Source organism: Olea europaea, chromosome 2, assembly GCF_002742605.1.
Source record: "Olea europaea var. sylvestris chromosome 2, O_europaea_v1, whole genome shotgun sequence".
NCBI lineage: Eukaryota > Viridiplantae > Streptophyta > Magnoliopsida > Lamiales > Oleaceae > Olea > Olea europaea.
This window is the reverse complement of record NC_036238.1, coordinates 16,182,616-16,195,673: the sequence shown is the minus strand read 5'-3', so window position 1 is coordinate 16,195,673 and position 13,058 is coordinate 16,182,616.

The following is a 13,058-nucleotide window of genomic DNA, read 5'->3' as shown; positions in this document are numbered from 1 at the left end:
AAGTACAAGGAAAAATTCTTACACGGTAACAAGATATGTACTACTTGCATATCAATTTTCAATGGTGATATACTGATATTACTTCTTTCTTAAAAATGCATTATAAAATTGTCCTCAACTCCTCGTATAGTAAAAATTTAAGTAAAACACTTCCACAGCATCCTAATATCACCTACAAATTTTATAAACATGGCATATTACTAATTGCCAGTATTTATTCCATTAAACAGACCAAGAAATTTGTCTGAATTTTTCCGGCTTCTAACAGGACAACTTTCAGATGGGCATAAACAGGAATGTGCGATTCAGGCTTTAGATATGAGAAACAAATGAATTCATGTTTGAATATAAAATTGCTCCTAGTTTGAATTCACAACCCAAAATTCCTTTCTAATAATAATTAATGTTTGTCGCAAAACGTGCAGAGTTAAAACAATGAGATGGTAGAAACAGAAAGTAGGGCTAAAAATAATCAATTATGGTGACCACCGGTCACTGATTCTCAAGAGAAATCAATAAAACGTGATTTCTAAATCCAAAAATGAAAAACCGAAAAAAAATATTAGTGAAACTTTATGCTCTTTTGTTTTTCATTCAGACAATTTTTTATTTTTTCACATTTGAACCTGAGAATCAATATAATCTAAGTTAGCTGTAAACACAATTGTATATCAGTACTTTTAAGATTGTAAATTTACCAAATTTAAAATATATATTATCTGGTAATATATTAGTATAAAATTATTATGTTTTACTAAATAATTAAATTAATTGAATAAATATTGAAGTGGTGGCGGAACAACACCCTTCTATCCGCTTGGTGGTGTTCGGCGTTCCAACAACTCCGTCAAGTGTGTGTGACCTGAAAAATGAAGGTGGGGCTTCCTCCCTCATTTTACCTCCGGCGTGAGAATTAGTTTATAGACTTGGGAAAAAATGTGATTGGAATTCTGATGGCTAAAAGAGAGAGAGATCCCCTTACCTATATCACATCCGGGGGTATTTATAGATATTAGGAGCCGGATAACCGCCTGAAATTAATCAGGAAAACATATGAAATGGATAAATATAAATAACAATATTGATTTTTGTTTAAATCGAACAACAATTGAAAATTTTTATACCTGAAAAATGGTTATGATTAACAATTATTTTTGCTCCAAGTGAAATCTCTATTGCAGCCGCCGTATAACATTTACGCCGCGGAGAAAGAATAATTTCTTGTTTTTGGATTTTAGCTTTTGCCGATTCATTTCTTTAGTTTGGGTAATTGTGCAGAAGTCCTTGAGAGAATTACAGTTGGAGTCTCCAATCTATTCAAATTGTGGAGTGTAGGTCCTCAACCTATTGATTTGAGGAACTTGACACCCTAATGGACAATTCTACCTCATATTATTTATTAAAACTCAAATTCTTATTAGAATGACGAATTTATCCTTCAATTTGATAGGACGGGAAAATAAATTAAAATGAAAGACAAAATTCACTAAGGGTTTGGGAGCAATCTTCGGAGGTTAGGTGAGTTTTGAATTTATTTATTTTTTCTTTTTTTTTAATTATTGTTTGTTTAATTTAACATAAAAGTAAAATTGTCTTTTCAATAGAAAAATTAAGTTAATCAAATGTTACAAAATTGAATAGTTAAGGACACATATGTAAATATTACTTTCTCTATTATTGATTTTGCCCCAGTTTTGTGGGGATTAAAATCAATTTTGATATAAGTATGAAATATATAGTTGAAAATTTGTGAATTTCATATAAAAAAAATGTGGTTAAAATTAATTATTATTTTTGACTTATATTAAAATTTATATAAAAGGGACTTTAATTTTACGGACCAACGGAGAATTTGCCACAAACTAATTTGGCTAAAATTTCAAATGTCTCCTATTTCGTTTGTTTAGATGGCACAAAAAATGATAAGTTTCTTACAAGCAGTAAAAGTAAAAGTAAAAGTAAAAGTTGAGAAAAATAATAATATTTATGTTGATGTATATTTATCCAAATTGTGGATCACAAAAACTTTGGGCCCGTTTGGTAGGGATTTTAAGAATTGATTTTTTGATCGTTAGAAGAAAAGTGGGATCCACATGTGAGAGAAGAAGTCAAAAATTACGAGTTGAATAGTAAAATAACGGTCAAAAAATTAATTTTTTGGGGCAAAAAATCCCTACCAAACGGGGCCATTGTTTGGCTTCTTCAAACAAACTACTATATAATAAGGGTAGTGCATGTTATTTTGTAATGGCAATGAGATATATTTTTATTTAAATATTTAAACAGTTATAATTAGAAACATATTTTTTCAATTAGTGTATTAGAGAAAAAAGGCCTCAAATATATATATTTATTAAAGGTTTCAACCAATTGGCCATCATTTGATTTGAGCTATAGCGGATCAAAATCACAAAATTGACAGTCAAATATTATTGAGTATAGAACATGAGTATTACCACGTCACCTTCACACAAGTAAAAAGTTTGAATACTGACTGAACTTTGTCAACTGTTATGTTGTATTCACTGACCTATGTTATTACCCTAAATGCTCACTCAACTTACTAGAGATCCATTTCATACATCACTATCGAGACAATCGTTTCACTTTCGTCTCAAGTGGCAAGACAATTTTGAACATGGAGTAGACTGCGTTTTGTTGCCACTGCGTAAAGGGTCGTCGCTATGGAATGCACGTCAAATTTGGAAAACACCTTCAATTGAAAACGAGGCCTAATATTATGATTAGGTAAATTACAATTTAAATGATTGTTACGGCGATCTGCATCTATTGATAATAAAATCAAATTTTAATTAAAGCACGAATTAATATTATGATTATTAAGGAAAAATAAAAATATTGAATAAGGGGCATTGTTGACCAAAATTTAAAAAATGTAAGGGCAAAATGAAAATCAAATATTTCTCATATATTCAAACTATATAATTTATATAGTGTAATTATATTACCACAACAAATTTTACTTACTACATCACATTATAGTCACATCACAATTAAAACATATTTTCAATAAATTTATCATTATACTCTTATAATTCAATAAAAAAATAAAAAGGATATTTATATTTCCTCCACAATTATTATTTCTTACACCACCTTTTATGTACATGTTAACTAAGATATACTTCTCATAAACACACCAAAATAATTTTATATTTATAATCCTAACTCAATTTTTAAAAAAATGGTTTACATTTCCCTTCTCGTCGTCTATACTATGGATTGTTCTAATTACCAGTTTAATGCCTTGCTTTGCACTCAAAATCTCTATTTCCATTGATTGACCTATTCTTTGCCTTCTAAAATTGTTACAATAAGGGTATGCTTGATTATCAATATTTTTCCATAAAAAATGTCATTTTTTCTACCCAAATTTCTACTTTTGTTTTGTTTGATTGATAGATATTTTTTTTTATGAAATTTTTTCCTACTTTTGGTCACATGACCATATTCTTCATTTTTTCTTGAAAACAAGAAAAATATTTTCTTTAGGAGAGGGTAAGGAGGCGTTTGGTTTGTCGTTTTTCAGCCATTTTTTGTTTTTAGTTTTCGAAAATGTCCAAAACACGTTTGGTCACTTGTTTCCGAAAATACATTTATGAAAACAAGAATAAATTTATAACTGAAAACTCAAAACGATTTTTTTTTTCGTTTTTAGTATTTTCAGTTAAAAAACTCAAAACGCAGAAAACGCTGAAAATACGTCGTTTTCTGATTTATTTATTTAGGATACTCAGTAGTACTTTTAAGATTGTAAATTTACCAAATTTAAAATATATATTATCTGGTAATATATTAGTATAAAATTATTATGTTTTACTAAATAATTAAATTAATTGAATAAATATTGAAGTGGTGGCGGAACAACACCCTTCTATCCGCTTGGTGGTGTTCGGCGTTCCAACAACTCCGTCAAGTGTGTGTGACCTGAAAAATGAAGGTGGGGCTTCCTCCCTCATTTTACCTCCGGCGTGAGAATTAGTTTATAGACTTGGGAAAAAATGTGATTGGAATTCTGATGGCTAAAAGAGAGAGAGATCCCCTTACCTATATCACATCCGGGGGTATTTATAGATATTAGGAGCCGGATAACCGCTGGGTGGTTGTGACACGTTGGCATTTTCACTACCCCACGTTCTGAGTGGGGGGTCTTTAACTTCCCGCTTGGAGGTTACGCCCCTATTAACCGCCATGAAACCTATTCAATTTACTAGAAGTTTTATGGCTAAGTATTTGGATAATCGTATAGGCAATTTCATGCCAGTTGAAGACTTCGCGTAGAGGTAGAGCGACCTTGGGGGAGTCGACGGCCTCGCGTAGAGGTAGAGCGCCCTTTGAGGATAGTGGTAGAGCGCCCCTGAGAGGGTCGACGACCTCGTGTAGTGGTAGAACACCCCTCGGGGGTCGATAGCCGTACATGGTGGTAGAGCACCACTTGGGGATAGTGGTAGAGCACCCCTTAAGGGTCGATGGACTTGCATCGAAGTGCAGCGATCCATCTTACTTGTCGTCGAGGATGACTTCCTCTACCAACTTATATTAAATATCATAAAATAATTTCTAAATATCTATTATTTATTATTTTATATTTGAAACAAGAAAAATAGTAAATTCATCAAATTTAAAAATATATATTAGCTAATAATATATTGACATGAAATTATTATGTTTTATTGAATAATCAAATTAATTGAATAAATGTCATAAAAGAATTTCTAAACATTTATTTTTTTATTTTTGTTGCAAGAAAAAATAGCAAATTCACCAAATTTTAAAATATATATTATCTGGTAATATATTAACATAAAATTATTGTATTTTACTAAATAATCAAATTAATTGAATAAATGTCATAAAACAATTTCTAAAATTTTTAAACCAAATGCATTTTCTAGTTTTATGTTTTGAAAAATTGCTTTTCAAAATGACAAATCAAACACGTTTTCTATAATTCGAAAATAGTCCTTCAAAAAAAAAACATTTTCTGTTTTCAAAAATGAAAACAGAAAACGAAGATGCAAACCAAACGCACCCTAATTTTTATTTTCCACGCAATTCTCTCTCCTTATCTCTCATCTATCTCACATCTATTCACTAATAAAAATGGACAAATATAACATTTCTATGTTAAAAATTAAATCAATCAAACATATTTAATTAACAATTTTCATGCAAATAATCTCTAGGCAACTTAATTGTCTAGAATTTATTTTTTTGTATGTAAATTTCATCTTTGCAATTAAACACACCCTAAATATATTTTTTACAGTGTTTATATTCTCATCACAATGTTTATTTGTTACAATACACTTTTAAGTATTTTTTTTATACAATAAAATGAGATATATAAAATGATATACAATGGTTATTAAACCAAAGTATTTTTCTTTTTCTTTTACACTGCTAAAAACGTGACTATGACGATGAATGAAGAAACTAATAAAAATTTGGTGCTCACTGATTTTTTCTTAATAAAAAAGACAAAGACTTTTTAAATCAAATAAAAGTGACATACAATGGTAATTTTTTCAGTGCTCAATAATTTTTAAAAGATTACTCATTACTAGCTTAATTTTGCTATACTTTATTACTTACTCATCGAAATTTAAAAGGTTACTCATTGCTCACCTAAATTTGAATAAAGTTGCTTGTTGCTCACCAAGTTTTGCAATAGATAACACTCACGAAAATGATATAGGTGATTGATGGGTAACTTTTTAATAAAAATTCATCACAAATAGGTAACAAGTCTTTGTCTTTTTGATTTAAAAAACAAAGAAAAATACGAAGAGTGAAGGATTAACAAGGAGAAAGAAACTAACGTTATTCAATTCTTGATTGGTTGGGGGAAATAATCGTCATTATAGCTCCTGAGCCAACAGAAGTGCTATTCACAAAAAGATTAAAGACCTTTTTCTTGTATCGTTGGGTTTGTCACTGGTATTGAGTAAGATTGATCTATTTTTCTTACGTTCGTAGAATTAATTTTTACAAATGCCATTGGTGTTATAACCACCAAAATTGAATGAATTATTGCATGTGTGTCTTCAAATAGGAGTTGTATAATTTGTGGAGTATGAATGATGGTGGTGGAATGAATAAATATATGAGTGAATAATATTTTTGTCATTTTACTCATGGTTATTTCAGTAAATAAAAAATTGTATGTACAAAACATTTATTGTAGTGGTAATATAACTATCATTTTATATAGGAAAAATTGCAACCGAGATTATGGTTCTTAAGCAGACTTTGCGTAAAAGCTTCATTTTGTTTCACCCACAGTACTAAAACCTTTCAAAAACTCGAAACTAGAGTTCAAATTGATGAATTCTATTAATTTAACCGTTAGTTAACTCAAGAAATTGATTTTGACCAACTTTAAAGGGGCGGAATGATAACTTTGAATTAAAATAAAACCAAAAAAAAAAATCAAAAATATAATAGACAGTCCACCCTCACCCTAGAAAAAATAAAAAGGAGGTATTGTTCATCATCCTAAATCATATTCATCATCTTCTTCTAAGTCAATGTGATCTACGATGTGAATAATCCAACCACCATTGGGCAGCATTTCATCTCTCACTAAGCAAGGGAGGGTCCATTTGAGTTACCAATGAATCACGTTGGATGGAAGAACAATATTTTGGTTATCAGTTGTAATTGACGGAATGCTCAGTTGTTACTTCAAGGATCGAATTACTAGACAATTGAGCAACAGTCGGATCAATTAATTGTGTACCCACAATCGTCTAAGTATTAATATGAGTTTCCGCAGGTTAATTTGTGGGTTGAACAATGGGAAAACTATCAATTGGATTGGATATGAGCCCCTGTTCGCACACATTGGATGCAAAATCTGAAAAAAAAATTCATTGATGTTTTGGCCCTATTTTCTTGAATCATCATCATTATATTGAGCATTTGCGGTGTAGGAGTCGACCGATGGTGGTCCAAGATGGTAAGCGTAGCTGTAAGGCGTGTTTTCGCTACCGTAGATCATATGGACTTGGAAATTCTTGATGAGTTTCTTGATTGGCTCGATAATGATTTGTGATTTGGGACGATGAAATTCATGATAAGATGGCAAGTTTTGTGGTGGATGTCATAAAAGAATTTCTAAACATTTATTTTTTTATTTTTGTTGCAAGAAAAAATAGCAAATTCACCAAATTTTAAAATATATATTATCTGGTAATATATTAACATAAAATTATTGTATTTTACTAAATAATCAAATTAATTGAATAAATGTCATAAAACAATTTCTAAAATTTTTAAACCAAATGCATTTTCTAGTTTTATGTTTTGAAAAATTGCTTTTCAAAATGACAAATCAAACACGTTTTCTATAATTCGAAAATAGTCCTTCAAAAAAAAAACATTTTCTGTTTTCAAAAATGAAAACAGAAAACGAAGATGCAAACCAAACGCACCCTAATTTTTATTTTCCACGCAATTCTCTCTCCTTATCTCTCATCTATCTCACATCTATTCACTAATAAAAATGGACAAATATAACATTTCTATGTTAAAAATTAAATCAATCAAACATATTTAATTAACAATTTTCATGCAAATAATCTCTAGGCAACTTAATTGTCTAGAATTTATTTTTTTGTATGTAAATTTCATCTTTGCAATTAAACACACCCTAAATATATTTTTTACAGTGTTTATATTCTCATCACAATGTTTATTTGTTACAATACACTTTTAAGTATTTTTTTTATACAATAAAATGAGATATATAAAATGATATACAATGGTTATTAAACCAAAGTATTTTTCTTTTTCTTTTACACTGCTAAAAACGTGACTATGACGATGAATGAAGAAACTAATAAAAATTTGGTGCTCACTGATTTTTTCTTAATAAAAAAGACAGACTTTTTAAATCAAATAAAATGACATACAATGGTAACTTTTCAGTGCTCACTGATTTTTAAAAGGTTACTCGTTATTCACTTAATTTTGCTATAGTTTATTTCCTACTCATCGAAATTTAAAAGGTTACTCATTGCTTACCTAAATTTGAATAAAATTACTTGTTGCTCACCAAGTTTTGCAATAGATAACACTCATAAAAAATGATATAGGTGATTGATGGGTAACTTTTTAATAAAAATTCATCACAGATAGGTAACAAGTCTTTGTCTTTTTTATTTAAAAAGCAAAGAAAAATACGTAGAGTGAAGGATTAACAAGGAGAAAGAAACTAACGTTATTCAATTCTTGATTGGTTGGGGGAAATAATCGTCATTATAGCTCCTGAGCCAACAGAAGTGCTATTCACAAAACGATTTAAAGACCTTTTTCTTGTATCGTTGCGTTTGTCACTGGTATTGAGTAAGATTGATCTATTTTTCTTACGTTCGTAGAATTAATTTTTACAAATGCCATTGGTGTTATAACCACCAAAATTGAATGAATTATTGCATGTGTGTCTTCAAATAGGAGTTGTATAATTTGTGGAGTATGAATGATGGTGGTGGAATGAATAAATATATGAGTGAATAATATTTTTGTCATTTTACTCATGGTTATTTCAGTAAATAAAAAATTGTATGTACAAAACATTTATTGTGGTGGTAATATAACTATCATTTTATATAGGGAAAATTGTAACCGAGATTATGGCTCTTAAGCAGACTTTGCGTAAAAGCTTCATTTTGTTTCACCCACAGTACTAAAACCTTTCAAAAACTCGCACCTAGAGTTCAAATTGATGAATTCTATTAATTTAACCGTTAGTTAACTCAAGAAACTGATTTTGACCAACTTTAGAGGGGCGGAATGATAACTTTGAATTAAAATAAAACCAAAAAAAAAAATCAAAAATATAATAGACAGTCCACCCTCACCCTAGAAAAAATAAAAAGGAGGTATTGTTCATCATCCTAAATCATATTCATCATCTTCTTCTAAGTCAATGTGATCTACGATGTGAATAATCCAACCACCATTGGGCAGCATTTCATCTCTCACTAAGCAAGGGAGGGTCCATTTGAGTTACCAATGAATCACGTTGGATGGAAGAACAATATTTTGGTTATCAGTTGTAATTGACGGAATGCTCAGTTGTTACTTCAAGGATCGAATTACTAGACAATTGAGCAACAGTCGGATCAATTAATTGTGTACCCACAATCGTCTAAGTATTAATATGAGTTTCCGCAGGTTAATTTGTGGGTTGAACAATGGGAAAACTATCAATTGGATTGGATATGAGCCCCTGTTCGCACACATTGGATGCAAAATCTGAAAAAAAAAATTCATTGATGTTTTGGCCCTATTTTCTTGAATCATCATCATTATATTGAGCATTTGCGGTGTAGGAGTCGACCGATGGTGGTCCAAGATGGTAAGCGTAGCTGTAAGGCGTGTTTTCGCTACCGTAGATCATATGGACTTGGAAATTCTTGATGAGTTTCTTGATTGGCTCGATAATGATTTGTGATTTGGGACGATGAAATTCATGATAAGATGGCAAGTTTTGTGGTGGAAATGGAAGGTGGCGCGAGAGTGGTAAGGAAATTTTGATCCGGTCTTTAAGTTGATAGTATGGATTTTTGTTAACAAATTGGAATTGCTATATCCTCAGCTGTTGAGTTAGTAAAAATAGATCTAATGTTTTTTACGTGCATTTATTTACTCTTCAGCGACCAACGGAATCGTAATTTGGCGCTAAAGCATACATTATCTTTCTGGTTATCTTCTCTCCCCTTAATGGAAGAGTGCGATGCCAGGACAAGTGGCTGTCTGACCTTCATAGTTTACCATTTATTTACCTTGTAAAAAGTATAAAGATTGAAGATCTTAAAGCTTCTTGGTTGTTGTCTACGTTTTATGGATATAGAAAACATTGTAGATCATCAGTATATTTACATAAATTGTGCCCTTTTCATATGACCCTATGTTAGTTGCCGATATTCTACAATAAAAATGTTTGTTGTTGGAACAATTTGTGCAGTTCAATAGAATATCTAACTTTGGCTGAGATTGACTTACCCGTCTTGGAGGTGAATTTACTCATATTCCATACCGGGTGGTTGCTTGAACCTTTCCTGATGAGGATAGTACACTACTCTTAACCACATTGGCAGTGAGTTTAAAAGTCAACCTTTTGTTGGACGATACAGTCGAAATATTTTACCATACACAACATTTCAATGACGGATGCTACAATCTTATTTGAGACTTGGGATCAATAAAACCTCTAATCACACCACTATGCTTATCATGGCGAATTTCTATCATTGAGCTGATAAATGCATATTTCCCAATTCTGTCATACTGTTGATTGTTGGTGTATGGTGTTCACTTGATATAGGTGGAAGCGAAGAAATTTGCAGTTCTGGGAAATTGGCAACGGGAATACACCATGGAACATATACTGGTGCAGCTGAAGAAAGAGATGGCGGCTTCACACAACCGTAAGCTGGCCCAGCCTCCCGAAGGGACCTATTTTTAGCGTATTGGACTTATATATATTGACTTTTAGTCATTTGATGTGAAAAGATAAAGGGGGAATGCCCTGAAAAGGGTTCTTCTCTCTTACTTTCTTGGCTTCTTGATACTGTATTCCCCAGTGAACGAATTGATGGGGTCCGAATGATTAACGTGGTTTCTTTTGCGTGCCAATATCATTGTGTTTTGTGGGTTTGCTGTGCCTACTGCCAATATCACTTTGTTTTGAAGAAATTAAGTTGAATTCCGGCAAGAACATCGCTCATTTAAGATCTGTATTTCCCGCCTACGATGAATTGAATAGCTAAAGTAGCAATTAAGAACTTTTTTATAAACTTGATTAAAATAAGCACAAGACTTCAAATCTCCATTTCCAATACAATTCAATATCTTGAAAATATTTATTTATCCTTGTTGATCAATGTTCTTAATTCATTTAATATTCTTTCTTGAGTAGAATTATTAAACTTATCAACTCATGTAACTTATCATTCATTTAATATTCTTTCTCGAACATGAAAAGCATACATTAAAATGCTAGAAAACCTATTGCAACCATGCAAGACATAGCAGTATATCTTTATTCTTTATCAGATCTCACAACAATTATTATAAACATGTTATCTTTCTTATTGTTTCTCTAGAAGGTAACAAAAATCATACATCTACCAATTAGTGATTAAGGCCCTATTTGAGCCCCATTAATTCTGAGATATATATTATGGAATAGTAATTGATAGAGAATGTGTAGTTAAAAAAGAAGAAATTTTTTTTGATTTGCATGTAATATTATTTTAATGAAGAATATGTGGTTAAAAATAAGTACTGTAGAAAAAATAATAGAAAAGAATGTAAAGTAAAGGATGACAAACAGGGGCTAAGTACTTAAAAAACATTAAACTCTAAAAAAAAAAAAAAAATACTATTGAGCTTCAAAGTATTGAAATTGATATTAAAACTTCATAACAAAGGTCCTTCAATGTCTTAGTGACTAAAAATCCAATTTAGCATTACAAAGTTACAAGAATTCAAATCACCCGAATTTGAGATATATGAATAAGAAGAGGAGAAGCCTTGAAATCTTGAATTTCTTCAATCTTACTTGGTTAATTTCTAGCTGCACATTCCTCTTCTTTTCCAAAAATCTAGGTTCAAGGGATATTTGAATCACATTTTTCTTAAAATACAATTTTTTAATCTTATTTTCAATCACATATTCTTCGTTAAAATGATATTACACGCAAATAAAAAAAAATTCTTCTTTTTTAACTACCATTCTCCATCAAACTACTATTCCAAAATACATTTTTTTTAAATGTTGCTCAAACACATCATTAATCTTCAAATGATGAACTTCTTGTATCTTACCTCTTGATTTCTTTCAAAATAGTGATGATTTGACCTCCTTGATTGCGAGATTTGATGTACTATATGATATGAGAGGTATCTCATATCTTACAACATTGGAAGAAGTTCTGTAATTCACGTCGAAGATGGTTGCCATAAGGAATTTCACTCAAAGAAGGGAAACTACCCTCGTCTGCCGAATTATACATGTACGATCTTTGCTCCTTGCGACTGCGAGGGTTAATGTTTTATCAAACTGTAATTTGGTCCTCAGTTTTGCTCATTTGTTAAGCTTGAATCCTTGCTTCGGGCAATTTTCATTTAGTTGACTCCATTTGATCTTCAATCTTCATTTCTTGATTCGAATCAACTTTTTGATAATTGTGATTTCGTCCATTAACTTTGAAATTCTTTTTTCTCGCCCTTCTTCAGCCGATCATCTCTTGTTTTGATTAAAAGTCACCCAAACTTGAATATATTCTACAATAATTGATATTTAACCGACCAATTTGACTTTCCAATATTTACTTTCGTTGGCCTTTGTAAAAAGTATAAAGATTGAAGATCTTAAAGCTTCTTGGTTGTTGTCTACGTTTTATGGATATAGAAAACATTGTAGATCATCAGTATATTTACATAAATTGTGCCCTTTTCATATGACCCTATGTTAGTTGCCGATATTCTACAATAAAAATGTTTGTTGTTGGAACAATTTGTGCAGTTCAATAGAATATCTAACTTTGGCTGAGATTGACTTACCCGTCTTGGAGGTGAATTTACTCATATTCCATACCGGGTGGTTGCTTGAACCTTTCCTGATGAGGATAGTACACTACTCTTAACCACATTGGCAGTGAGTTTAAAAGTCAACCTTTTGTTGGACGATACAGTCGAAATATTTTACCATACACAACATTTCAATGACGGATGCTACAATCTTATTTGAGACTTGGGATCAATAAAACCTCTAATCACACCACTATGCTTATCATGGCGAATTTCTATCATTGAGCTGATAAATGCATATTTCCCAATTCTGTCATATTGTTGATTGTTGGTGTATGGTGTTCACTTGATATAGGTGGAAGCGAAGAAATTTGCAGTTCTGGGAAATTGGCAACGGGAATACACCATGGAACATATACTGGTGCAGCTGAAGAAAGAGATGGCGGCTTCACACAACCGTAAGCTGGCCCAGCCTCCCGAAGGGACCTATTTTT